The sequence below is a fragment of the Mauremys mutica genome, chromosome 3 (genome assembly GCF_020497125.1).
Source record: "Mauremys mutica isolate MM-2020 ecotype Southern chromosome 3, ASM2049712v1, whole genome shotgun sequence".
NCBI lineage: Eukaryota > Metazoa > Chordata > Testudines > Geoemydidae > Mauremys > Mauremys mutica.
In genome coordinates, this window is record NC_059074.1 from 51,676,113 (window position 1) to 51,703,186 (window position 27,074).

At 39.6% G+C, this 27,074-nt stretch overlaps 1 protein-coding gene and 1 long non-coding RNA gene across 2 annotated transcripts in view; one reads left to right on the forward strand and one right to left on the reverse strand.

Annotated features, from left to right (window-relative positions):
- LOC123366634 (protein eyes shut homolog) overlaps positions 1–27,074 on the reverse strand; it is a 335,154-nt gene that overhangs the window by 107,617 nt on the left and 200,463 nt on the right. The gene's annotated exons all lie outside the window — the stretch shown is intronic.
- LOC123366948 lies at positions 7,949–26,597 on the forward strand. Its single transcript, XR_006578232.1, has 3 exons — positions 7,949–8,014; positions 25,080–25,232; positions 26,462–26,597. It is a non-coding gene; the product is annotated as an uncharacterized LOC123366948 (long non-coding RNA).

The following is a 27,074-nucleotide window of genomic DNA, read 5'->3' on the forward strand; positions in this document are numbered from 1 at the left end:
CAAGAGTTGTGATACAATCATTATGGTTGTTAACATGATATTGGTATAAAATTGATATAAAACATCACAACCAAACAAAAAATACCACCAAAAATCAAAACCACCTTGTGTCAATACACGACTCAAGATCTGACACAAACAATAAGTCTAAACCTGATCCTATTCTATTGCCCTCAAGATGAGTTTTGTCCCTGATTTCAGGAGGAACAGGATTGGACCTTGTGGAGATTTTTTCACACACAAGAAAGAACCAATGTTAAAAATCTGTACAATATATGGAGCCTGTTCCCAGGAAACTCAGACACATTGGATTTCTCCTGGAGGGTGGGGAGGACTACTTTAAAATCTCCACAGGAATCCCACAAGTAGAGCCTGCTGAGAGGATGTGCTGAATCAGAGCATACCCAACACATGACCCTTCCCTGGCTAGCATCACAAACTTTGTGGACAGTGTTGGACATTTATAGTCCCACCACAGGGAGAGAAGAGCTGTAGATGCTATATGCCATCAGAACTCCCCTGACAAACTTCCCATCATCGTAGTTTCCAATAGGCTCTATATCAGCCTAAAACATGAGATGAATCTGTGCCATCATAACATCCAGTATGTTATCCTACTTGTGCAAAGTCAGATTTCATATTTAGAAGCCTTTTACCATTTGTTTTCCTACCTTTTATAAACTCACTAATTACCATGAGCCATATTTTGCTCAGTTACACTAATGTGAAAATCTAGAGTAACTGCAATAAGCGAGCTATCCAAATTGATACTCATATAAATGAGGGTAAAATTTGGTCCCCACATGTCTCCTGGTGTCACATACAATGGATGTTCCTTATCTCTTTTTATTTCACATACAGCACGGTAAGAGCTTACCTATTATCAATTTTTACCTTTTAGATTCTATTTAATTCGACATTGTATGAAAAGCTGATTATTAGGAAAACTGATTACAATTCTCAGGAATGCAGCCTGGAATATCCTATTAAAATGAGACACTGAATTCTGCATTGAAGCTTTCAACTTGGCAAAATATGCTTGTAATCTCATTGAGGGTATTAGTTTGTATTGGCATTAAAGAGAAATTTTGCATATATAAATGGAATTAGCACTTGCATTTGTATTTGTAATAAGTATTCCTTCTTCTACTGTTATAGACAAAGAACCAAGCAGCCTGGCAGAGAAGATTATGAAAGTGTAATACACCCTTGCTAAGCCAGATGAGTCTAGGAATGGACAATTTATCTTTCTCAGCAAGGTGTCTAAGACAGAGAATCATCTCTGTCCTCTCAGCTCTCACTGGTATTCTCCCTGACTCTCTTGTCAATATCATCAGTAAGAAAGATGGTGAGGTATTGTCATCATTGTCCTCATATATGCTCCACCTGATGCTTTTCTGATACCTTCCTTCCCCTTCTTCAACACAAGTGAAGAATGAATATGATTTCATAAGACAGATGAGAATTAGCAATGTTAGTACAAGTGGTAGGTGCATTACACATGTCGATTCAGAAATGATCTGCAGAGGTCAAGTCAATATTATGAGACAGAAATATTAAAAGTCGTACAGAAGTTTACCACAGTTGGGAATTAATTTCAAAAATCTTATTTAGCTATAATTTTAACTTAAGATTTATAGAAACAGAAAACCCTAGATTCTGTGCGACTAGAACAAATATGTATTCAAAAGACAGAACAGTAAAGCTTTCTGTCACAACTTACACTCATTTAAAGGCTACCAGGCCTTACATGAACCCATTAGCTTCTTATTTATCTGTCTCTTTGGAATTTCATACATATTCCTTCCAAAAAAAGGCATCCTGTGATCATCTGAGTATGTGTATATGTACAGTATACAAGACCCATTCTAAAAATACATCATCCTAATAAATAGCTGAAACCCTGGTGCTCAGTTATAGCTCAACAAACAATTGATTCAAACATGGAATGGCTGTTATCTGACCATAGGTCAATATAAATTCCCATTGGAAGACTCTTTAACATAGACTGTTCTTAGACATATAATGAGGAAGGGCTACTGTGTTTCAGACCTATCAGAATATAGAAAGAAATCACTAAAATACAGAATTAATGTGTTATGTCATTATGTGATTAAGATGTGGTTTTGGGCAGACAATAGTTAAGCAGCAAAGTTTTATAGCATATTACAAATGTAGCATTTCTGATTTTTTTTATTCAGCCACTTTCCCTAGTACTGTATATCCGAATTGAAGGAAATATCTTGAAAACAAATAGCACACAAGATTCATTAATCTGAACAGGAAAAAAGACAAATGTAAAGTATTTAGATTGGATCACTAAATGCACATTCATAAAATGCATTTTTTTTGTGGAGTTTTCTATTTCTAGACAAGGTAGATTACCTTTCTCAGTTTTTTTAAAATGGAAAATATAAATCATATATAGAAAAAGCCAGCCATAGATTATAAGAAAGTGACAGATTTCTTAATGTTGTATAGGGTGTTCCCTTTGTTATAATCTTAACAAGATAATATTCTATGAATATGATTCATTAATGACATTATGAAAAAGAAAACAAATATCAAGACAATTGTTGCTGTGTTTATCATCAAGTCATGTCTTTCACCCTTGCTGACAAGATGTTACTTTTTTTTCTTTTTGATAGCTTTTTCATAGAATTTATTTTTATTTTCACTTAAATATTATGAATGTGTGACCATACATGTTAGAGTTGGATATGTTGGACAAAATTTCACACCAGACAAAAAAGATGAGATGTTATATTTAATTTCCTAGGGACACTTGGGGCTATTAATCATGTAGATATTTTAAGTACAATTCAGTCACCAAATAAAGTTTCAATTTATCTGAATAAACATTTCTAACCGACAGAAATTCATTTCAGATTAAGCTGCCTATCTCTGATTTGCAATTGTTTAGACTATATGCCCAAGTTAAAAAAGTGTCAAGTTAATTTTTCTACATCTATTTAATAATGTGAAATCACAGACACCTCACTTGCAAGAGTGAATTAGTTTGGATTTGTTGTCACAGCACAAGTGAATCCCATTTGGTTTGATCTTATTTACATCTAAAGTGATCAATTTATATAATAAATCCCACTTTTGGTGTAAAATTAAAAATAGATATAGGAGACCATGCTGTCCAGTTTTGACAATCTAAATTCTTATTATGAAGCTTTGGGAAACCCAGGAACAAAGGCTTGTGTTTATACAGAGAACACAGTGCTTTTTCATAACAAACCAGATTGTAAACTTCATATCTGTTTTAACTTATTGATACACAAAGAGTATTTTGGAAGCCAGGTGCTGCAATGCCTAGATACTAGAATAACTGACATTATATAAATGGACAGAAAGGAAAGATGGAGTTTTCTGTACTCAAGCACTAGTTATTGTGACCACTGCTGATTCAGATATTGTCACTTTACTGGTTGGAACTAGTTAACATTTAATTCACTGTGAAATATAAAATTGTAACCAAGCTAGTAGCCATTGTGTCTTTTGGCTACCACCATGCATACATGAACCAGTACATACACACACTATGATGTATATAGGAAAAAATCTTACTCACCATAGTTCTGTTAATTCCAATTGCATGGTCTTATTTATATGAGTCAGATGAGCAGAATTTGTTAATAATATATTGTGTGTATGAATAGAGACAGTAGATAATACATTGCAAACCAACATCTGTACTTTGTATGCGACGGTCACAACTGAGTCTTGGGAAATGCAGTGTGGACACACTGTACCCCCAAAACCGGTCCATTGCTGGGAAGCGTGGGCTGTCGGTATAGAAATACTTAGTATTTCTAATCTTCTAAGTGTCATAGAAACATCAAGTAACTAATCCTCACAATTAGTACAGCATTAGTACCCCCATTTTACAAAGGACTTAAATGACTTGCCCAAGGCCAGGCAGTGAGTCAGTGGCAGACCTAGGATCAGATCTGATGGCTTTCTGCAGACAACTCATAACTCAATATGCAAAGACCATGAAACAAAAGCTGGATGACCCAGAGACTTACTTTAGTGATAAGAAAAGAAGAAAGAAAACATGGCAAAATGAAAAGCAAATATATAGCCTATTCTTTTGCTGAACAAACTTAAAATAAGTCAATTGTATATCTGAACTATAGGGTATTGTTACCATCCATTCAATACTGTTTTCAGCCTCTCTCTCTCTCTCTCTTCATGGCTCTAGTTGAGCCCATTATCACATTCTTTCTCCAAAGGTTATTTTACAGCTGTGTGAAACTATTGATGGAAGAATATTGTGTGATCTAAAGCAAAATGAATATTAACATGCTTACATTACTGCAGACATTCTAGTGCTCAAATAGAGGGTTAGGTAGCAGCATGTTTGAGTCAGACCAGTCTTTCTGGCCCCTTTCCCAGCTCCACATCAAGTGTTATTAGCGAATATGATTCACAATTTTGCAAAAGACTGATCAGCCTCTGCAAAAATTAGAGTAGTCATACAAATCTATGAATAAATAAAATAAGGTGCCACAAGTACTCCTGTTCTTTTTGCGGATACAGACTAAAACGGCTGCTACTCTGAAATCTATGAAAGATACTTGTGTTTGCCAACCACATGCAGCTTAGCTCAGTGGTGGAAACCTCCACCCAGTGGCGGTGACCTGAACATCACTGTAGCCAAGACTCACTGGGATCTTCGTTATCACTAGTAGTTGCTCTAGTGGGTGAATAAAAAGAAAGCCTTATTTTAGCAAATAACAGTGTAAGCTGTGCCAGGCTTTCCTTATCTCCAAGTCACTCTCACGGGAGCCAGACACCAAATGAACAACAGTAAAATATCTCATTAAAAAAATGTTAACTCAGTTCAGTCTACTGTGTACAGTAAAAATTTCAACAAGATTTTGTGGAGTGTGACTGCATTGCAGAAGGTGAAATTCTGGCTCTACTGATGTCAATGACAAAATGCTATGGACTTCATTTCTCACAATTTCTCCCAGAGCCGTTAAGTTTTAGCTTTATTGTATGGACAAATGGGCCAATACAGTAGTGATGGTGACTATACATATCCATTGTACTATTCACATTGTTCAAGTGTAGTTGTGAATAACTTCCTGCATGATTCCTAGAGTACTGGGAATATAGTAGGATTGTCATAGTCAACCTGAGACCATTTAGGCTAGGCTAGCTATGCGAGTGAAGTTCTGAGCCAGCTGCATTATGAAGTTTGCAAACTCCAGCTTAAGTTTTTTTTAGGAGGTTTTATCTCATGGCACATCTACAAATTGTATGCTTGTAAGGCTTGGACCAACAAATTGCCCTTCAGAACTACACTGGGAGGAAGAAGTGATATATTTGAAAGGAAAGACTGTCTATTGGCAGTATTGCAAGATACCATCTCAAGGGCATTCACAACAGCATACTTCCAACGTATACAAACAGAGGCCACTAGGAGGCTGTTCTCATAAACAGACGTTCTGGAGGCCTTGCTGTTATCCACTTCACTACTGCAGGTTTTCAAATGGTATAATTCTATTGATTTGAATGGAGTCAAACTGTAGTAAAATTAGTATAACAAAGTGGTAAACTTATGGCTGAGTACAATTAAACACAGCACAGCTGGACTGCTTCCTCAGTGGTCCTGAAGAGAAAAGTGGATGGTCCAAGCAAAGCAGGTTTGGGATAGGCTTTTAGCTTTTTTTACTTTAGGTATGGTAGCATCTTGCAATCAGTAATGAATTTTATCATTACAAGACCCACTCTGAGTACTATCCCTATTTTGTAGATGGGAAACCGAGGAGAGGATAGATCAACTGACATCTCAATGTCACACACAGAAATTTTAACCTGGTTGGGAATTAAACCCAGGTCTTTTGAGTCCCAAACCATTGCCCTGTCATAGAATATCATGGAATATCAGGGTTGGAAGGGACCTCAGGAGGTCATCTAGTCCAACCCCCATTGTCTACAACATCATTCTTCCAATGTTGATGTGTTTGAAACTAAGATGTCAGGTGTGGACAGGTATGGGAAAAGATGATCTTCTTTACCTGAATTACTCACAATTCAATATTCTTTCCATGTGTATCTTCAGTGTTGCTGGTGAAGCTGTAACTAGTTAATTATATATATGTGTTGTGCATTCAAGATAAATCAGGAAATTTTCTCCATTACATATCTGCCTCTTTCATCTGCAAAGCAGAAGATGAGGGTGAGCAGGGAAGTAGCATGAGGAGGATTAGCTCACTAAATGTTACTATGTCTTCCTGTAAACAACTATCAGGTGGGTTTTTCAATTTTATCTTTTTTTAAAATGCTGCTGTCTGGTTAGGCAGAAAAAAAAATCAAACACCTGTGTCCAACATATCAACAGCTGTATGCATGCTGCTGATGTAATATATGCTCCTGGCCAAATATTATAAAGCAAGTGGGTTTGTGTGGGATACTTTTAATCTAAACGATAGATAATATCAGTTATTGTGTTATGTCATTTTACTGATGCTCTCAGTATTATGTGTTGTTGGATCAGCTAGTGGAGCATCATGAAGGAGAACTCACTCATCAGAACTACTATCAAAGGGAGAATGGCATAAATTATCAATAATGAATACATATTTCAAATACTTTTTCCCCCTGATTTGGGTGTGTGTAATAATTTTATAATTCCAAGATTGGGAGACTGTATTATATTTGTGTGGAGAAAGATAATCAAGTGAAAGTTATAATCAGTCCACAGAGCCAATTTAATGGCTTTGGACACCCTTTTTTCCCAAAATTGAAAGACCTTCCTATATCTCCCGTACCTTGTCTGTTCCTCTTCAGCATCTCCATTGAATCGTCTTGTCTCCCACCTTCACTTCCATTCCTGTTCTACCACCAACTCTACTTCCCTGATACACTATGAAGAACACCAGGGAGCTGAGAGATGGGGGAGACTGGGCTACGGATGAACAGGAATGTTCAGGGGCAGGAAATAGCAGGGTTTAGGTGAAAACAAGTGGGCCATGAGCTGCAGAGCCAGGGTTGGCAGAAGTAAAGCAGAGAACCTACCCTCCTGTTTGCTGATGATCAATTATAGTAGGCTCATCAGAGCTCAGCTCCTCTCTGATGACTCCTGAGTAGTTCATGGAGCAGTCAGCTCTTTATTCTGTTCCTACCACCCCAAGTGACTACACTGGTACAATTAACACTTGAGCAGCCTTAGCTCTAATTATTGAAGAGGGGATAGGAGAAATATATTGAATAAGCAAAATATTTTACTAAATTAAGAAATGAAAAAAAATCTCAGTCCTATATTTTCAAAATATTTGTAAAGATATTTAGAACTATTTCCCCCCAAGTCTTCTGGGAGTGGTTCTCTTAAGTGTACATAATAATCTGAATGTGTGTAGTGAAACAAACAGTATGTACTAAGGTGCTGCTGACACAATTGCTTTCTCATGACAATTACCCTGTGTATTTTTTGTTTTTTTGTGGTAGCTTGCAAGTCTCCTTTTTGTCTCCCTACCTCTAGATATTAAATCTTTGAAACTCAATAAAAAAGTTCAAAATACTAGTCCCCCCCACTCCACTACAGGGAAGATGCAAGATGCAGGGAATTTAATACTATATAGCTGATAACATCTGGTCTCTCTAAAGAGGAATACTTGCAAAGACTAAGATGTGACAGAACAGAGTGAAAGCTATATTGAACAGAGACTGGATGTTCTTCATGGGAACTGGGGCACAAGCTACTGGATTGGAGAGAAAACTAGCCAGTGGAAACTACCACTGAAGAGCAGGAACCAATTATAAACCAGACGATAAAATTGTTAAAATATAAGCTAAAATGTAGAGTATGTTGCATCAAAGAAATATTTCTTCATTAGTCCTTGGTTGTGTGGAACTCTGGGAAATTGATTAGTTCTGTCTATTATGAATCATAAAGATGCTTGATCCAGAACTTTTTCAGATCTAATGAGCCAAATTCTGTGCTGCATTACTCTAATAAAGTAAATGGAGTTATTCCTGCAGAGAATTTAGCCAGGTAAGGCTAGAGTTGTCATATGGCATCGCCTGTTAAATAAGTAAAGTAGTAGTAAATTGGTTTAAACTATTTAGCTCTTCTGTGTTTTGAGAATACGAACAAAAAAAATCCATAAAGGCAAGGTAATTTTTAGTCAGTTCTCGATCTCCAGTCTAATTTTGCTTATGTGGAAGAATGAGTATATAAGAACATAAGGATGGCCATACAGGGTCAGACCAGTGGTCCACAGCTCAGTATCCTGTCTTCCAACAATGGCCAATGCCAGGGGCTTCAGAGAAAATGAACAGATGAAGGCAATTTTCAAATGATCCCTCCCCTGTCATCCAGTCCCAATTTCTGGCAGTCAGAGCGTAGGGACCCCCCATAGCATGGGATCGTGTCCCTGATCATAACTTAACCTGTCCTCCATGAACTTATCTAATTATTTTGGGAACCTGGTTATAGTTTTGACCTTCACAACATCCCCTGGCAACAAGTTCCACAGATTGATTGTGTTGTGTGAAGTATTTCCTTATGTTAGTTTTAAACCTGCTGCCTGTTAATTTTATTGGGTGACTCCTGGTATTTGTGTTATGTGAAGGGATAAATAACATTTCCCTATTTACTTTCTTCACACCAGTCATGAATTTATAAATCTCTTTCATATCCCCCCTTAGGCATCTATTTTCTAAAATGAACAGTCCCAGTCTTTTTAATCTCTCCTCATATGGAAGCTCTTCCATACTCCTAATCATTTTTGTTGGCCTTCTCTATAACTTTCTCAATTCTAATATATCTTTTTTGAGATGGGGTGACCAGAACTGCACACAGTATTCAAAGTGTGGAGATACCATGGATGTATATAGTGGCATTATCATATTTTCTGATATATATGATATATACAGATGTTAAATTGATTCTACATGGTCCTAGCAGTTCATTTGTCTTCTGCCAGTGTACTTCAGACAAGCAAACTTTACTACAAAGTATCATTTACTCTGTAGATACAGAAAATTGTAGAAAGTATAGGACAAGTTGTAGCTGGTCCTTGTGTGGGTCTCCAAGGAAAAGGGAGGGCGCAAGAAATGTAAGTCATCTGCGAGCCAAAGTCTTACTCCTTGGAGCACTAGCCACTCATAAGGGGCAGGAAGCATATGGGGCCATGGAACTGCACCTCAGCTCTTCACATACCAAACAATGAAGCTGGCTGGCCATGCAAGGGAGAAAAGTAAAGGAAAATGGCATTGGGTACACGCCGTCTGTGTGCCATGGGGCCCTGGACAGTTATGCAGTGAGTAGGAGTTCAATTCCTGACTCAGACACAGACTTCCTGTGTGACCTTGAACAAGTGAATTAATCTACCCTGTTCCTCAGTTCTTCCAGCTGTAAAATGGGGATAGTACTTCCCTACTTCACAGGGATATTGAAAGCATAAAATCCATTAGTGATTGTGAGACACTCAGATGCCATGATGATGATGAGGATCTTATAAGTACTTAGATAAATGTACCCTCCACCATGTCCTTGCTCGAGGGCCGTGGTACTCTACCACTCTCAACACAGAGCTGTTCCAAAAAGCCTTTTGCAGATGCTGTTATACACTATAAAACCAAACTTAGAGCTAAAATACATGTTACTGTGCTAATATCCACTGGTCATGTTCCCAGCTACAATGAGAAGACGGGGAAGTTGGGGTAAATTAGAGTGAGTTTCCCAAGGCAGTCGTCTCTCTTTTCTTCAATCACCTTCCCACCTCTAGCATGTTCAGTGCATTGCAATCTGCCCTCTGTTGCACTGGAGCTCCCCTCACTAGAGTGGTCAGTTATTCATCCAGCTGTAGTACAAAAGTCAATATCTTTGGAATCAATCCCACACTCCTTTCACAGTCAAAACTTCCACTGAATCCCAGGTAAAGGAAGGGTGTGCAGAAGAAGGAGCTGGCTGTAAATCAGGAAATTAGAGGCAAACATTTTTTTGTATTCAAATTTTATATTTTACATTTTTATGACTTAGCTAGGGTGTGTTAATGTTTTCAGATAGTAATTAAGTATAGGACACAATAAAGAAATATGTCTAAAAGTGTTTTTTTCTCTTTTTTAATCAGTTTCACTCATTTCACAGTACACGGTATATGGCAATTTGCTCTTTGCATGCAAATTGTTCAAATGACAGTTTATTTTTAAAAAATTGAAAACTGAGAAAAATATAAGAGTACATCTACACTAAAAACTTAAGTTGGCCTATATGAGGTCGACTTACAGCCACCACAATAATTACTGTGATGGTGCATGTTCACACTACACTCCTTGGCTGGGTGGTGCGCGTCCTCACCAAGAGAACTTCCACCGACCTAAAAGGGACAGTTTGGGGAGCTGACAGCCCAGTCTCTCAGCTCTGCTGGCAGCTCCCTGCTGGAAGCCTGGCTGCCCCACCGGCTTCTGGCAAGCTTCCCCTCCCTCAGCTCTCTGTTCCTCCCTGGACACTGTGTCGTCCTAACTACACTGACATAGATGCTATGCCTCTCGTAGAAGAGGAATTACGATGTAGGTGTAGTAAGACACTTACATTGGTGGTTCAAGGCCGTAGTGTAAACATTAACATAATTAGGTTGATGTAAGCTGCCTTACGTTGACCAAATTGTGTAATGTAGAGCAGGCCATAGTTTTAACCTTCTCGCCTATCCTATGACACCCCTCCCACTACACTTCTTAGAATCACATTTGACGTTTTCATAAAGTGAGGGTGCTGATAAATTCATGGAAGCCTGTAAACCCCAGGAACAAGTGGGAACAACAAATGACTCAACAGAGGACAGAATAAAGGGCATTCATTGTGTTTATGGAAAGAGTCATCTGCCTAAGTCTTTTATTATAAATTGATACACTGAGATTATTTCAGTTATTTGCTATACAACCTTATTTTTGCTAACACCTTGCATTCCCAATCAGCTTGAAGCAGGATATGTAATTTATAATTTGCACACAGGCTCTGTCAGACTAGAAACAAGCCAGGTCATCCAGTGGCTGATTATTTTAACACAGACCAGTTAGGCCTGCTCTGATGCTCTTCATCATCAAATATTTCTGTCTGTGCTAACAAGAAGTTATTTTATTTAAAACTTGCTAAATCAGCTTTCTTGCAAGGTTAACACAGGCCATTGTAGTGAATGAGCACAGGAAAAGGGAGCAAGAAAATGCAAAACAAATAAATGGGTAATTACTTGTAGTCTTGTAATGCACACTGGTACTATCAAAAACTGGTATGAAAATTAAATTTCACAACTGGAAAGAACATACTGTGAAACTTAGACTGGAGAGCGGTAATTTTCTTAAATAATCCTAAGTAGTCAGGATAAAGAGAATCAAATGCAGAATGCATTCTTCTCAGATTCCAAATGAAAGGTGTTTGAGGAATGCGGCCCAAGAACCATCAAGACTGTTCTCCCTTTGATTAAAATGTGTCACTATTTGTGTGCTGAATGTACCTTTTGGAATGCATTTAACTCATATGGCCAGGACTGTCTTTGTTCATCCTGTCCCCAACATTGACTTTTTCTCATTATGCTTTGCTTTCCCTCCAAGTCACATACAGACATGGCTTTTTGCCAGACTGAACTGCCTGTGGAACTTCCTTCTCAATTTGCTCACCTTTTCCTGATACTCATTATTTGTCTCCTTCACAGTCATTTCCTTGGCCTTTTCTTTCTGTGATTACTAGTGCTACCATTACCCCATACTGTCATCTGCATCCACAGATATCCAGTCATGATCTTATCAGCATCTATAGTTCATCTTTAGTAGGACTAAAAATATAGAATGGAATTAAAAACCCTCCCACAAAGAGGATGGAAATATAAGGCATGTGTCACTGTAGCAGAGAAAAATTCAGAAAAGCAGGAAAAAGACCTCAGCAGAAGCACCTTGGCTCCTATAGAGAGAGGCAATAATCTAATGTCCATGCTTGTCATGTTATAACATCACATAATTTAATACAGTCATTCTTTAAGGTAGAATTTGTGCATTATAACTCTGTGGGGCAAATAGTTTTAATTCTTATTCCTGTGTTTAATACAAAGCAAAAATGATCTCAGTCTTGGAATACCTGTAGCATCTAGTTTATTATAACCATAAGCATCTGCATGATGTATGTTAAGTACAGAAAAAATAACACCCATATTGTGCTGCCCAATGCCAACGTCCTTTAGTACAGATAAAGAAAAACACTGTGAAGTTTCAGAATATGGAAGAATACAATAAGCTTGCCAATACAAGTATTTCCTAAACAGGATAGGCCTGGATTTGCATCCTCTGGGGGGCTTTAGGGGAAGGAAAACTGTGTATGGGGCCTAATCCATGGCCATGCCCACAGTCCAAGTAAACCATATTAGACAGATTACTTACAGTTGAAGAATGGAGCATGTTTGGACATAATCCTTCCTCAGATCAAGGAGGAAGAGGAAAAGTACTTACTCAAGCCAGGAGAAGAAGCAGGATCTCTCCTTTTACTTTTAATGGAGGAAGGGGGAGCAGTGTTTCCTTCCATGCTCTTTCTTATTTAATCTCTGTTTCCCCTAGGCCACAGGCACAATGTTTAGGCCTGCCCAGAGTTCTAGCACTGTACCTTGGAGGTGCATGCTTAGTGCACTTGGTATTTAGACAACTCTAGGGGGTTACAGCGTCCTTTGTGCAGATGGAATGTTCAGAGATTTTAGCAGCAAACCTCTAGCGCGCTGAACTAAGCATGTATAAATGGTGATTTTTCAGAGATTTATAATTGACTCAAATCTGAGTCTAGTTCCATAGGGAACAGCACAGGCTCACAGCATCCTCTTAAATCAGAGGAAGACAAATTAACTAAATTGTGACTCACTAGATAGAATGCAAGGCTAAAATTGGCCAAAAAACAAGAATAAGAAATATATACCAAAGTATTGTAACCTCATGTATAAATGGTGGGTTTTTTTTAGAGATTTATTACTGAGCCAAATCTGAGCATAGTTGCATAGGGAACGGCACAAGGCATGTCACTGACTCCAGGACCATCATCCTACCAAACATGAAGTTCTTGTTCCAAACCCTGGAGGTGTTTTAACAGTAACAACACTACCTATTTTACCCTAGCCCCCTTCCCAGAAATGACAGAACTATTTTTGCTGAAATATAAGTAAATCGGTTAAATTAAATCAATCCAACCTAGAGCAAGTGCAGAAAATTTCAGCCTCCAAGTTTCAAATTTGCCATAGTTTTATTCAACTAAAAACATAAAGACTTGTAATGGAAAGTGTTAGGAAACCTTAACTACAGATATCACCATCAGCTCTGCCTGTAATAATAAGAAATAGAAAATCTTTGAATTAAAGAAATGCTACCCCTGTGCCCTCCAAACGCCCACACATACACACCTTCTCTCACACTTACACAAACCAAGGTCTTTCCTTTCATACAGAAGAAGAAAAGGCTATATTTTATTAGCACATATAATTATAATATGAAAGGCTTTAAGACATTTTATGGTTCCAAGTTGTACAGTGTACTATTGGTAAAGGTACACATGTATGATCCTGTGAATTACTACCCCGAAGGGCGCCAGAACCTTTGTAGAAGTGGTGGGAGCAAGGCCAAAGTGCCCCCTCCCTCTCTGTGCCTGGCTAGTCTGGTAGTGAGCCAGCTGCCCTCCCCTCTGGTGTCACAACAGCCCCTGATGGATGAAAGATGTAATTGCAGCACTTCTCCGGTAGGATCTATTATTCCGCTGGTGGGGGTGGGAGGAAAGAGAAGAGTCTGCAAGTAACATGAATTCTTCACTTATATTTCTTTTGTTAAAAAGGGGGTATGGCCCTCCCACTTTTAAAAGTTTGGGGGGACCTAGCCCTCTGCCCCACCCCAGTTCTGGTGCCAGTGCCCTAATCCGCATCTAACAGCAGTCGAAATTAAGACATATGCTTTTAAAAGGCCTGATTTAATTAATATGGACCTGATCCTGCCTCCTTACTCCATAAATCTTCTCATTAATGCCAATAGGATTATTTGTGTAGTAACATACTAAATATGAATAAGGATGGAAAAATTTGGTCCTAAGAGAGACCTGTCTTATGGAGAGTTTCCCTCTTTCATTGGACAACTACTGATTTTATTGCAATGTCCTAAGGACTAAATTTAACCAAATGTTATGGTGTAGTAAGTGCAGGCCACTTCTCATACGGTCAAGATTTAGTTCAGTTCACACCATGTTTTACTTTTTTTCTATAGATTTTTCCCTAGTATTGCCATTTTTGCATCTAATACCTCCTGTTGGGTCTTCAGCAGTTCATTTCTGGCTTTGATCTTCTTGTTCCTTTGGAACTAAAGCAACAAAACAATTTGGCACCCTAAATCACTTGCTCTTACAGTTGAGGTTTTTGGGGTTTTTTAATATGAAAAAAAAATACTCAGAAAATCCAGTTAAGGCAGCAGAGAAAGGACATGTTGCCTTTTTTTCGTAGAGGAACAGTATGAATGTTAAATATGCTGAAGGTTATGCAGTGAATACAGAAGACCAAAGGGCCAAAACACTTTTACAGCTACATTAAGTAACAAATGGAGCTGCACAGAATTGTTCAGTTTAAATTCAAGCTGAGCTGCAAAAAGCCACTATACCTCATCTCACCTTACACAAGTTCTTGAGCTAAAATGTGAACTAACATTTTGCCACCTGCAAGTTTCACAGTACAGTGCCATTGCATTCAATATCTTATTATTTTGTCTTATGGCAGAAATGGGACAAAGTTGTAAAAATTCATTTAAAAAATAAACTGCCTGTTAACTGGAAAATGTATAGGTGTATGTCTGGTACTATCCAAATATGGCTGCAAGCGTTTGAACTTGGAGAAGGGCAAAAGTTGAAGTCTGGAGATTGGATTCAGGGAACTCCTGAAAAGGGCATATACTTGCCAGAACTTATCAGCTCATGTCTGAACATTTTGAGGCCTCCTTTTCTGCTTCCCATCTTTCTCCATGAGTCATTGTCTTCTTTAACTAAGGAACCTGCCAATCAGTCCAGCAAAGACTGTTAGACTCTAGAAGGCTCTAAGGTGCATTTCAATACAGATATGAGATCTTTTGGGGTCAGGAACTGAGAGAGACAGAACAAGCTAATGCCCTATCATTTAAACCTGCAAAAATCAGAAATAACATCAATGGAATCAAATGAGTTGCACCCATGTAAAATGGGTGCATATGAGATCAGCATCAGGAATGGAGAGGTAGTAGAATCCAAAACCTTAAAAATGTAGGTGTGTTTTGTTCATGTTGGTCTGAAATGTGGATTGTGGCTCAGGCCATTTAATTCCACCACCTTCCTGTTCAGCCCTCATGATCTTCTAATCCAGGGGTTCTCAAAATGGGGGTTGGGACCCCTCTGGGGGGTCATGAGGTTATTATGTGGGGGGTCACAAGCTGTCAACCTCCACCCCAAATCCCGCTTTGCCTCCAGCATTTATAATGGTGTAAAATATATTAAAAAAGTGTTTTAAATTTATAAGGGGGTCACACTCAGAGGCTTGCTATGTGAAAGAGGTCACCAGTAAAAAAAAAAAGTTTGAGAGCCACTGTTCTAATCAGTTTTCAGCAGCTGTCGTGTGGCATGATGTAGAAACTACACTTCTCCTCCTCCCCGCACGAAATGAGAGCGAGAGAGATACAATGAAAGCTGTGAGAAGAAAATAAAGTTAATGAATCATGCTGTAGATTTTCTTTCTTTAACGAAAGTCACAGATAACAATAGCAGTTCTCAGCTGTGAATCCAGCATTCTTTCTCAGCTGATGGAAGGTTTATTGTGATTAGTAACCTTAGCGATGTCTTCTGAAAATGAACTTTTTTTTTGCTTACCATTTACTATACAAATTATTCTGAGGTATAATTTACATTACTTATGATAAGAGGTGAAGGCCCTAAAATATATATTTACTGAATTGAAGGCTGAATTTCATACTCCTTTAGTAATTCTTTGTGAACTTTAGAACATATGATAGATTGGTAATATCTTCATATGCATAATTATTAACATACTTATAATAGTCTTAATGATAAAACGTTGTAAGTACCATATATACTCATTCATTAGGCCCCCCATTCGTTTATAAGCCGAGCCCCCATGGTGGTTAGGTAAAAACAGCAAAAACTGTATGACCCTTTCATAAGCCGACCCTATATTTCAGGGATTGGCAAACTTTGGCTCCCGGCCCATCAGGGTAAGCTGCTGGTGGGTTGGGATATTTTGTTTACTTGAAGCGTCTGCAGGCATGGAGCCCCTCAGCTCCCAATGTCTGCGGTTTGCCATTCCCAGTCAATGGAAGCTGCGGGAAGTGGCATGCCACCTCCTACAGCTCCCATTGGCTGGGTACGGCGAACCGCGGCTACAGGGAGCTGAGGGTCTCTGTGCCTGCAGATGCTCCAAGTAAACAAAATAATAATGTATTAGATATTCAATTCAATGATTCCATAGAATTTAAAATCTTTAAATTTTGGTGTAGACCAGTTTATAAGCCAACCCCCGCTCCTTGAGGCATCATTTTTGGACCAAAAATGTTTGGCTTATGAGCGAGTATATATGGTATATAAGGATTTATCAGGGACATTTATCATCTGCCTTTATTGTTTTAATATGTGTGCGTATTTATATGACAAGGATTATACATGTCCCTATTTAATCCCTTTACTTTAACAGTTTAAGTACATACACATAAATGACTGTTGAAACAGCTTGCAACACTTCCTCCATCACCATCTATTTGCTTCAATATATTTTACAGAGTGTCAGGTACTACTGATGTCTTTACCTTGTCTCAGGGAGGGAGTGTATTAAATGAAAAGTGTGAAATTGTGCAAACATGAGCAAACCACAGAGACCAGCTGCACTGTTATGTTCTGGTGAAATTCTCCGTTGTACAGATAGGGAGTGTCTCTGATACCAGTGGAACTGTTTAAATGTACCCAGCAGTGTAGTTATTTCTACTATTAACATGGTTACTCATTGTCACCTGCTTATACTAAGGGGGCTACAAAATAGTCCTTAGTCTGGAAAGTGTCACTGGTCCTGAAAGATTAGGAAACTCTGCATTAGGGGAATACTACTTGGCAACCTGGCCAGCATGTACCTGAGATAATTCTAATGAGATTCATAAAAGTACGTATGTCTCGATAAACACCAAATACACTGGGATAGGTTTAGAGGCAAAATTTCTTTTTGCTAACTTGAGGAAATGACTTCCTCTGCACACCTGGGTGTATCACCGAGTTGTCACAAAATCCTCACATTTGATTTTTGCTAATGGTTTTAAATGGACATTACATACATTGCCCTGAAAGTGAACACACAAAGCATCCTCATAAAAAGTATAAACATGCAAAAAATGGTGTCACTATAATGTGTGGTAGTAAGATTGTTTAGCAAGTGGGACTTCACCTCCACCTCCATACAGATCATCATCTGTCAGAGGACAGACAGTGGAAGAAGAAAGGAGCTGACTTAAAATCTTTTAATCATCTATTCTATTCCTATGTAAGTTATAACCAAATCAGTATCCAGAACGTTATTTTTGTGCCAATAAAACCCCAGAATGGAATAATTTCTTTCTTGTGCTGATTTTCAAACTGATTAGAGTGTTTTTACGCTTTGAGCTGGGGAATGTGATTCCCAGCTGCAGGAGCCATACCTGCGCTAGCTCGATCAGAGATAGCACACTAAAAATAAAATGTAGCAGCAATGGCAGCAGCAGAGCAAGTGAGTCACCCTTAGAACACGCACAGGGTCTCAAATGGGTACATACTCAGGGCATCTGGCCCCACACTCTATCTTTAGTGTGCTAAGTTGATGAGAACTAGGGCAAATATGCCTCCTCGGGCTGGGAATCACACTCCCCTCTTGAAGTGTAGACATACTTTAAGAGAGAGAAAAGAGCTACTTTATTCCCACAAGTTAAATGTAGTACAAATTGAATTACTGCAACTACTACTGTGCATTTTAGGTTGTTGATCGTGTTAAGTTAAACATGCTTATAAATAAATCCCCTCCAGCAAACCCTGGTAATAACTGAAGTGTTTTTAGTTGAAAAAACAGATAATGTAGATTAAAAAAACCAGACATATCTAGGCTTTATACAGAGAATCCAGTCATCTGTAGCATTCTTTATATTATCATAAAGAAAATTTAATTTCATGTAGAAGATATTTGACTATCCCTTAAGGGAGAGAGGTTAAATGATCTCTGCTTGTTACAGTATATCTGAAAAAACAGAACAAGAATGTCTCATTTAGTTTCAAAGTCAGAGAATGCCTTTGGGTTAGTAGCCTGCATTTATTCCCAGTTTGGATCTTATCTAACAGAATGTCAAGCTTGAGTATTATAGGCAAAGTTGACATACACTTTGGGGCTATAAAATCACCAGCAAAATCAAATTTTTGAAAATTTCATGTTAAGCAAGAGATTGGAAGCTGTGCACTACTAATTGGGAGTGAAAGAAGAAAATGGTCACATTTCAGAAAACTTCATAAATGTTTGAGCTGTTATTTTTCATGATATTAAGTGAGTTTATAAAAGTGTTTAGTTGTCATTAAGATTTACAAAACCCAAAGCTTGAACTTTCAACTAGTTTAAAGTTGCTGTAGTTATAAACTGGGCAAGAGTTTGAATATTGGGAAAGAGAAGAGAAGGTTACTCACCTTGATGAGTGTCCCTATGGGTACTCCACTACCCATCCTCCTCCCCTCTACTTCGGAGTTGGTTCAGGCTGTGTGGTGGAGAAGAAACTGAGGAGTCTGGGTCATGCACATGATACTTCAACTGCTAATGGCACATGAGGCAGGCACCGCACATGCACAACCCATATGGACACTGCTGTAACATTCTCTGAGCAAAGGCACAGGGAAGCACCAACACCTGAAATGGAGCACCCACAGGGACACACATCTCAAAGAACCTTAGCTACTGCACAAGGTGAGTAACCTTCCCTTCTTCGAGAGAGATGTCCCTGTGGGTGCTCTACTCCAGGTGACTATAAAGCAGGATGGCAGAGGCTTTGGAGTGGGTACGATAATCATGGAGAATACCACTTGACCAAGTCAGATATCTGCTTTAGGGCCTTGCATGACTGCATAATGTTTGGCTAAGGTGTGTTCGGAGGCCAAGGTGGCGGCTTTACATACGTCTATCAAGGGAAAGTTGTTTAGGAACACTGTGGATATATAGATATAATAGATATAGATCTGGTTGAGTGCACCCCAATGGTTAATGGGGGTTGAGTGCCTTTTAATTGATAGCATAGGCAAATGTATCCAGATATCCACTTAGAGGGTCTCTGTGTGGATATGGCTATACTCCTGGATTGTTCTGCTATGGCAGTGTTTCTCAAACTGGGGTCGCCACTTGTGTAGGGAAAGCCGCTGGTGGGCCAGGCCGGTTTGTTTACCTGCCCTGTCCACAGGTCCGGCCAGTCGCGGCTCCCACTGGCCACAGTTCGCCATTGCAGGCCAATGGGGGCTGCTGGAAACGGCAGCCAATAAGTCCCCCGGCCCGCGCCACTTCCAGCAGGAAGTGGAGGCAGGCACTGTGGACGGCATGGAATTCTAGAAGGTTTATATGTAGGCTTGTCTCGGTTGTGGACCATAGTCCCTGTACTGTGTGACATTGCATGTGTGCTCCCAACCCGATGAGGGAGGCATCTGCTGTGATAATCTGTGATGGAGAGTCTTGTCTGAATAGGATCCTGGGCCACAGGTTGCATGGGTGAGTCCACCAAGATAACGAGTCCTTGACCTTGTGGGACATTGTTAAGCGTATGCTCATTTTGTGGTTTGTTTGGTCTGTACACAGATGCTAATCATCCTTGTAGGCAGTGCATGTGCAGATGTGCATATTTGACCACAAATGTGCATGCTGCCATGTGGCCCAAGAGTTGTAGACATTTGTTGGCTGTGATTTGTGGACTGTTCTGCACTGTGGATGTGATTGTCTGTACTTGTCTAACCTGTTTCATGGGAGTGATGCCCTTGCCGTCTTGGAGTCGAGGTACATGCCTTGGTCCTAGTGTTGATGCCTTTATGTTTAAAGCTGAGGCTTTGGAAGCAGTGAATCGCTGTTTGTGTGGAGTACATGGCTTCTGACTGGGAGTGCGCCTTCCGGAGACAGTCATCCAGGTAAGGAAAAATTATTATGCCTTGTTTTCTTAGGTGTGCCGTTACAATGGCGAGAATCTTGGAGAAAAGATGGGGTGCTGTTGACAGGCTGAAAGATAATACTTTGTACTGATGGTGGTCTGTGCTCAAAGTAAATCTCAGAAACCACCTGTGGACAGGATGTATCGTAACATGAAAATAAGCATCCTGTAGGTCGAGGGCTGAAAACAAGTCTCCCTAATACAGCGATGGTATTATTGTTGTTAAAGTGACCGTCCTGAATCTTTGCTTCCTCACAAACTTGTATAGTTGCCTGAGGTCGAGGATGGGTCGCCACCCCCCACTTTTCTTTTGTGTTAAAAAAATAGTGGGAATAAAACCCCTTCCCTCTGTGTTGTACAGGCACAGGCGCCACTGACCCCAACTGGAGGGGGTTATCTACCTCTTGGTGTAACAAGAGCTCATGAGAGGGATCCCTGAAAAGGGACTGGGTGGGGGGATGGGTGGGGGGGTATAGACAGGAAAGGGATGGCATAGCCCAATTGGATGACTTCTAGGGCCCATGTGTCCATGGTAATAGCCACCCAATCGGTGTAGAAAGGGAGCAAATAGCCTCAGAAAAGCTGGATGGTTAGTGTACACGCTGGAACAGGTGAGAGGTCTTCCAGACCCTTGACAAAGACTTCAAATTTGCTTATTGGAGGGAGGAGGTTGAGACACCGCTGGTGGTGGAGGGTGTCGTCATTGTGGTCCTTGTCTCTGTCATTGCTGCTGTTGTTGTTCATATGGTCTCTAGTGTTGCTGTGTATGTGTGGGGTATCTAGGACGTTGATATGGTTGATACCTGTACTGTCTCCTTCTTGTGGCAGGTGTATGGATGCCAAAGGACCAGAGCATGGCTCCGGAATCCTTTATCGTGTACAGCACATCATTGATTTTGTCTGCAGACAATTTCTCCCCAGTGAAAGGGAGATCCTCAACAGTATTCTAGATCTCATGTGGAAATGCTGATTAATTGAACCACGAGGACTGTTGCTTGACCACAGCCATGGCAGTGGATCTGGATGTAGTGTCAGCCATGTTCAAAGAGGCTTGTAGAGCCATACATGAAATAGTTTGTCCTTCAGAGATCAGGGGTTTAAATTGTTGTCTCTTGTCCTCAGGAATGTCATTAATAAAGTCCATACATTTTCCGTAATGCTTGTGATCATATTTGGCTAGTCATGCCGCATAGTTTGACACTCTGAATTGAAGTGTGAAAGATGCATATACTTTGTGGCCAAAAGGTCTAGCCTCTTGCTTTCTTTATCAGAGGGGGTGGAGCAAAAATGCTGGTGTTTGCCCTTTTCATTGGCCGCTTCCACTACCAATTAGTTGGGAGCTGGATGTGTGAATAGAAATTCAGATCCCTTGGAGGGAATGTAGTAATTGTGAACCACCCTTTTACAAGTTGGTGGAATTGTGGCTGGAGTTTATCACACTGTTTTTGTGGGTTCAATGATAGCCGTGTTGATTGGTAGTGCTATCTTGGAGGAGGAAGAAGGTTGTAGAATGTCTGTTAACTCATGCTGAGTTTCTGGCATTTCCTTGAAGGCAATCTTAAGCTCATTAGCCACTTTTTTAAACAGGTCTTGAAATTGAGAAAAGTCATCCACCATGGTTGGTGGGGGGGGCATAATTGCCTCATCTGGTGAAAAGGAAGAATTATTGTTGGGTGGTGAGGTGTCAGGAACAGTGTCCTCTTCCTGCTCTGCCATTGTCTCCCTCGCTACTGTCTCCGAGGGTGGGGGCTGAGATTTGCCTACGTTCCTGCGTGGGCTAGGATGGCTGCTATGGTGTCATCTATATGTCGTGCCCGTTTGAGGACCATGATCTTAATGGTCCAGTAGTAACAGGTGTCCTAACTGGTGAAGAGTGGTGAGGGGAGAATTTCCCTTCCGCCTCATCATCTTCATGAGTGCAGAACTGTGATGGAATAGGAGACAGATGTTGGTGTGGTACCGTTGGCCTCAGTGAGACATTGGAGGACAGAGGAGACCAGAGGACATGTGAGGACAGAGGAGACTGTGAAGTTGAGGACCAACAAATCCTTGTGGTGCACTAAATGGCATGATCCTGATAGTGTAGGTGCTGCAGGGAATAGTGGTGATTGCTCCAGCAGTGCGGTGTGCTGGGTAGGCATCGGTGTTGCTAGTGTCGGCACTGTGGTATTGGTGGCTTTGGTCTGTGGCACCGAGGCAGGAGTGGTTGTTGGTGATGTCTCCTTAGCAAGTACCAACAGTGCCATAGTGAAGGCAGGCAACTTAGAGCCTTTAGCCTTGGCACAGGAGTGGTGGGTGCCAGCGGCGGCTGCCCTGTGGATGGTGCCAGAGGTGCCTGGGGCATCATAGGTGCTGAGCTGCGGTGCTGTTGGCACCAATAAGTGCAAGCTCATTGGCTACCATTTTTTTCTGGTCAGCTCCCTTTGGGATGAGGAAGATGGAAGTTTTTTTTACTGGTCCTTTGGATTTTGGGGACCTTGAGGGAACCGGTGACCCATGCTGGGAAGGGGGTTCTTGTAAAATAAGGATTTTTTTTACAAGAAACTAGGTAACTTATCTGAGTTAAACTACAGGTTTTCAATGGGACTGCGGAGCTCTGTCTCAGGCCGGAGACGGTTGAGAAGGAACTTAGGAGTACAGGTCATGCACGCGATACTTCAACGACCAACGGTGCATGAGGCAGGCATCATGCGTGTGCGACCCATATGGGCACAGCTGTAAAATTCCAGAGCGAAGGCGCAGGGATGCATGAACACCTGGAGTGGAGCATCCACAGGGACATCTCTGAAAGAAGAATAAGTCTTGTTTCGCAAATCTGTTCCTCCCTTTGTCTTTACCGTTTCAGAATATTATATATTGAAATACCAAACTCTCTGGAGTTTGGTTCAAACTGATGGTCTGGAGGTGAGCTGTCAAGTATTCCCTGGGTGATAGGGAACCTGGTGAAAGGCAATAGGCAGGAATGCATCAGTAGGTACTAAGTTATATAACAAAGCCCAGAGGTTGAGATGGATACAGTGTATGTTTATGAAGACTGGACATATGCCAATGAAAATATTTTTATGTGTGATGGGTAAAACAGGAAAAAGCTGTGGGCAGCTCTCTTTTAGAAAAAGAACAAAACTGCCAGCAGCCTTACCATCTTGGGAGGTGAGAACAAAACATCTCAGAGTAAACATAAGGTCTGATCAATTTTTGGATGAAAGACTGCAAGGCAAGTGTGTCAGGAAGTGATGTAACACTATTCCTTGAGTCAGCACTTAGTGAATGCTCCCAAGCAAGGCATTACATTGTATCTCCTGTGGGAGGCACCATCAGGTAAGAAGTAGATCTAAGGTCCTGACCACCAGCAAAGGACTGAAAGTCAGGAAAAGAGAGTTCTATCCTTGCCTTTGCCGCAGACTTAACCAAACTCTGTCTCTGTTTTTTTTTTCTTCTGTAAAATGAGGATAAAACTTACCTATATTATAGGCATGGTTGGTGATTAATTCACTAGTATCTGTGAAGAGCTTTGAGGTGATCTTGCTATATGTGCAAGGATATGTTATTAATTAATAAAAATAATTAAGATTCACACAGGGCTTTTATCAGTAGTAGAAATATTAACCCCAGGATCTTTGTCCAGTTTACTTTACATTGCCTATGGAGTTTCAAGTACAGAAAGGTATTCTTCATAGGATCTGTTATAGGGCCCAATCCCGTGAGCTGCAGGCTGCTCTCAATCCTTTTGTCTTTAATAGGAGTTCAGGATGCCTGCTAATCTCAGCAGGTGCCCAAAAGTGCTATGTTATGCTGTTTTGCATTATTGAACTGTTGATGCTTTTCACCTTTAAAATCCCGCTAGAAGAAAGGTGCAATATAAATGTAAGTCATCAAAAAGTATGCTGATTTATAGTGTTTGTTAAGAAACCTGATAGAAAGAAAGAGAAAAGAAGGCCAAAACTGAGAGCAGGTGAAGAACAAATTTGTGCTTAATCAAATTAAAAATATAATTACAATAAGTAATAGCCAGAAAAATCAGTCATGCTGCATAACCATAAAAATGGAATAAACCCCTGGGAAATAAAGAGCAGGAAAAAAAGATGCATTTGAAGGAATTTTTTTTTCTTCCACAAGAAAAATAAAACCAGTTTTAAAGCTAATGTAGTACCTTACATTTGAAAGATCAGATCTGTGGTTGGCGTATCTAAAGTGTAAAATAGGGCCAAAATAGAGCCTAAGAACACAACATATTTTTATCAGCTATACTATTCTGCAAAGTTCAGCATAAATTTTCTTCCTATTTTCAAATACTATGAGTTGTTGGGGAAAACAACAAAACATAATTAAACGGACAAAGCAGAAGGATTTTTAGATATATAAAAGCAAGAATAATTATTACAGTATGGTGAATTATACAGATATATGGGTGCAAATAGATCTAGTCTGAAAAGGACAATAAGAACAAAGTGGATTTGAGAGTTATTTATGAGTAGTAATTAACCTAAGACAAAAAGACACTGCAGACAGTAGAATCTGAGAAGACTTGGTGGTCTAGATAGCTCATATGTTGCCTACAGGCAGAAGGCCTGAGGCTGTTGCCAACTGAAGTCAATGGAAGTTTTGATGGGAGCAAGATCAGGCACAGAAGTAGCAATATTTACAGTGTAGATCACTGAAAAGTTTCCTGTTAGCTCACAGTAACTTTCATTACGTTAAACACTTCAGTGTCAGGCTTAATTAGATCCTATTCATTTAGGCCAATTTCCTTTTAGTTTCAGTGGAACCATGTGAACATCCAAGGACAGAATGTATCTGTTAGTAAATTAAGACATTGAGAAACAAATAGAAATAATGGTGATTTCAATGTATGAATCCTCCTGGCTTCTGTCAATTACTCTAGACTTTCCTTTCAGTCCCTTAGTCAAATGGAATTGATGACTGTCTCCTAGCTTGGAAGAAAGGAAACATGGCAGAAATTATTTCAAGGGAAAGACCTTCGTGATGAGAAAAATGCAGAATGACATTCCGGAATTAAGGGAAGACGAAAGCTTCATGACCCTACAATGGTTAGCCTTATACTCTGGATGTCTGCCTTAGGTAGATAATTGTTTGCCCTGTTGTTGTAGCTGTGTTGGTCCCAGGATATTAGTGAGACACAGTAGGTCGATGATACAACTTGCCATAAGCATTTAAGATCAGTCAGTAAGAGTTAATTATTTTATATGCGAATGAATCTGCATTCAGCTACAAAAACACAGATTATCAAAATAAAACTATAAAAAAGTATCTGAAATGAAACAATTCTGCTCAATAGATAATACAATGAAAACTAATGAGGTTAAGACCGGAAGAATCAAATCGATTACAGGACATTTCAGGTACATTTTGATCCTCTATTTCACTTCGTTATGCCCAAAGCTTTAGGAATCTGTTTTCCTTAGGGGGAACATATCTTCAATTTTATTAGCTAAAGCAAATAGTGTAATAGTCCATCAGCAATAAAACAAAAAAATAATGAAAATCTAATACAACTGTCTACTAGTGTTCACATATCCCACGGAGAAAAATCATCAAAATCAATCAGATCTTCAGTTATTCTGTAAAGGTACCAGGCATTCATGCTGGGCATGATCACAATAATGGCACAGAGTCAGAGAAGGGAATAAGCAGATTTATTGAAAGAGCTGATTAGGCATTCTCATGGTGGCATTGTAAGGTCATCCAGATTGAGCGAACCAAGCCTATGCCAGGCAGAAAGCGTATGATAATTCAAACATCTGCTCTTCGAGGAGCTGGTTAATGAGCTTGAATAGTTGTTTGCTTGGTTTTGATAGATCATCTCTGAGAAGCTGAAGACTGTAGTTGTGGGAAAGCGACAAGTTTGTTTGGAAAGGTGACAGGCTTGGGGTACATTTTCAAGTATATTGCATATTATCTTCAAGCTGGAAAATACAGATGGAACTGAGAAAGAACGGAAAGCCTTTGTATGTGTTTAATGGGAATTCATCCCTCAGTGCCACTTGAGTTATGCTCTGCTAGCAAACCCAGGAGGATATTTTAGATGCCTCAACCTAATGTTCCATCAATAAGGGTCAGTTTTAATTGATTCTATTGGAAGTTATATGTATCAGTGTAGATATTATACAGTTTAATTTTTAAGGCTTGGAAAAAGTGCTGGATTGACAGTATTGAGACTGAAGCACTCAGTCCACAGAACAGACATATCCTGGGGCAGCTACAGTGCAAGCTTCTGTACATTCATAGTGGCAAATATGGATATGATTTTATGTTGTAGATATATGCTGCTAGAAACTCGGCTGAAACCATCACTGCTTTCACAAATGCTGCTAAAAAGCTGCTGGAAACTTACTGCAAATTTACAACCTGCCTGGACCAAGATGGGAACAGTTCCAGGCACACCATTATCCTGATCCAGACAGTTTCTTGTTTCACTGTAACTTAGACTGAGAACTCAGACTTTAGTCTTCTGTAGTAAAGTTAGGGCCACAACACAATGCATATACTTCCATGATTATTTAAACAATTATCTAAAATCTGTTAAACCAGCAAAGTTTTCACCAATATTCAATCAACTGTAGGATTGAAACTATAATGAAATAAGGAGGAGGGGGAATTTAACATACCATCCTAAAAAGACACCTAACAATGATCATATGGAATAAAAATCTAGGTATTAATTTCTAAAACTAAGTATTTTTTTATAATTATTCTTTAATTTGTTCCTCAATGGAATTTTCATTTAGTGAGATTGAATATTAGCTTATGACACACACATGTGCAGGGTCTTTGCAGTGTACAGATTTATACATATTTAACAGTACATTCACATGGATGTGCTATATCACCACATCTATGTTAAGTTTTTCCAGCCTCAAATTAAAATGTAC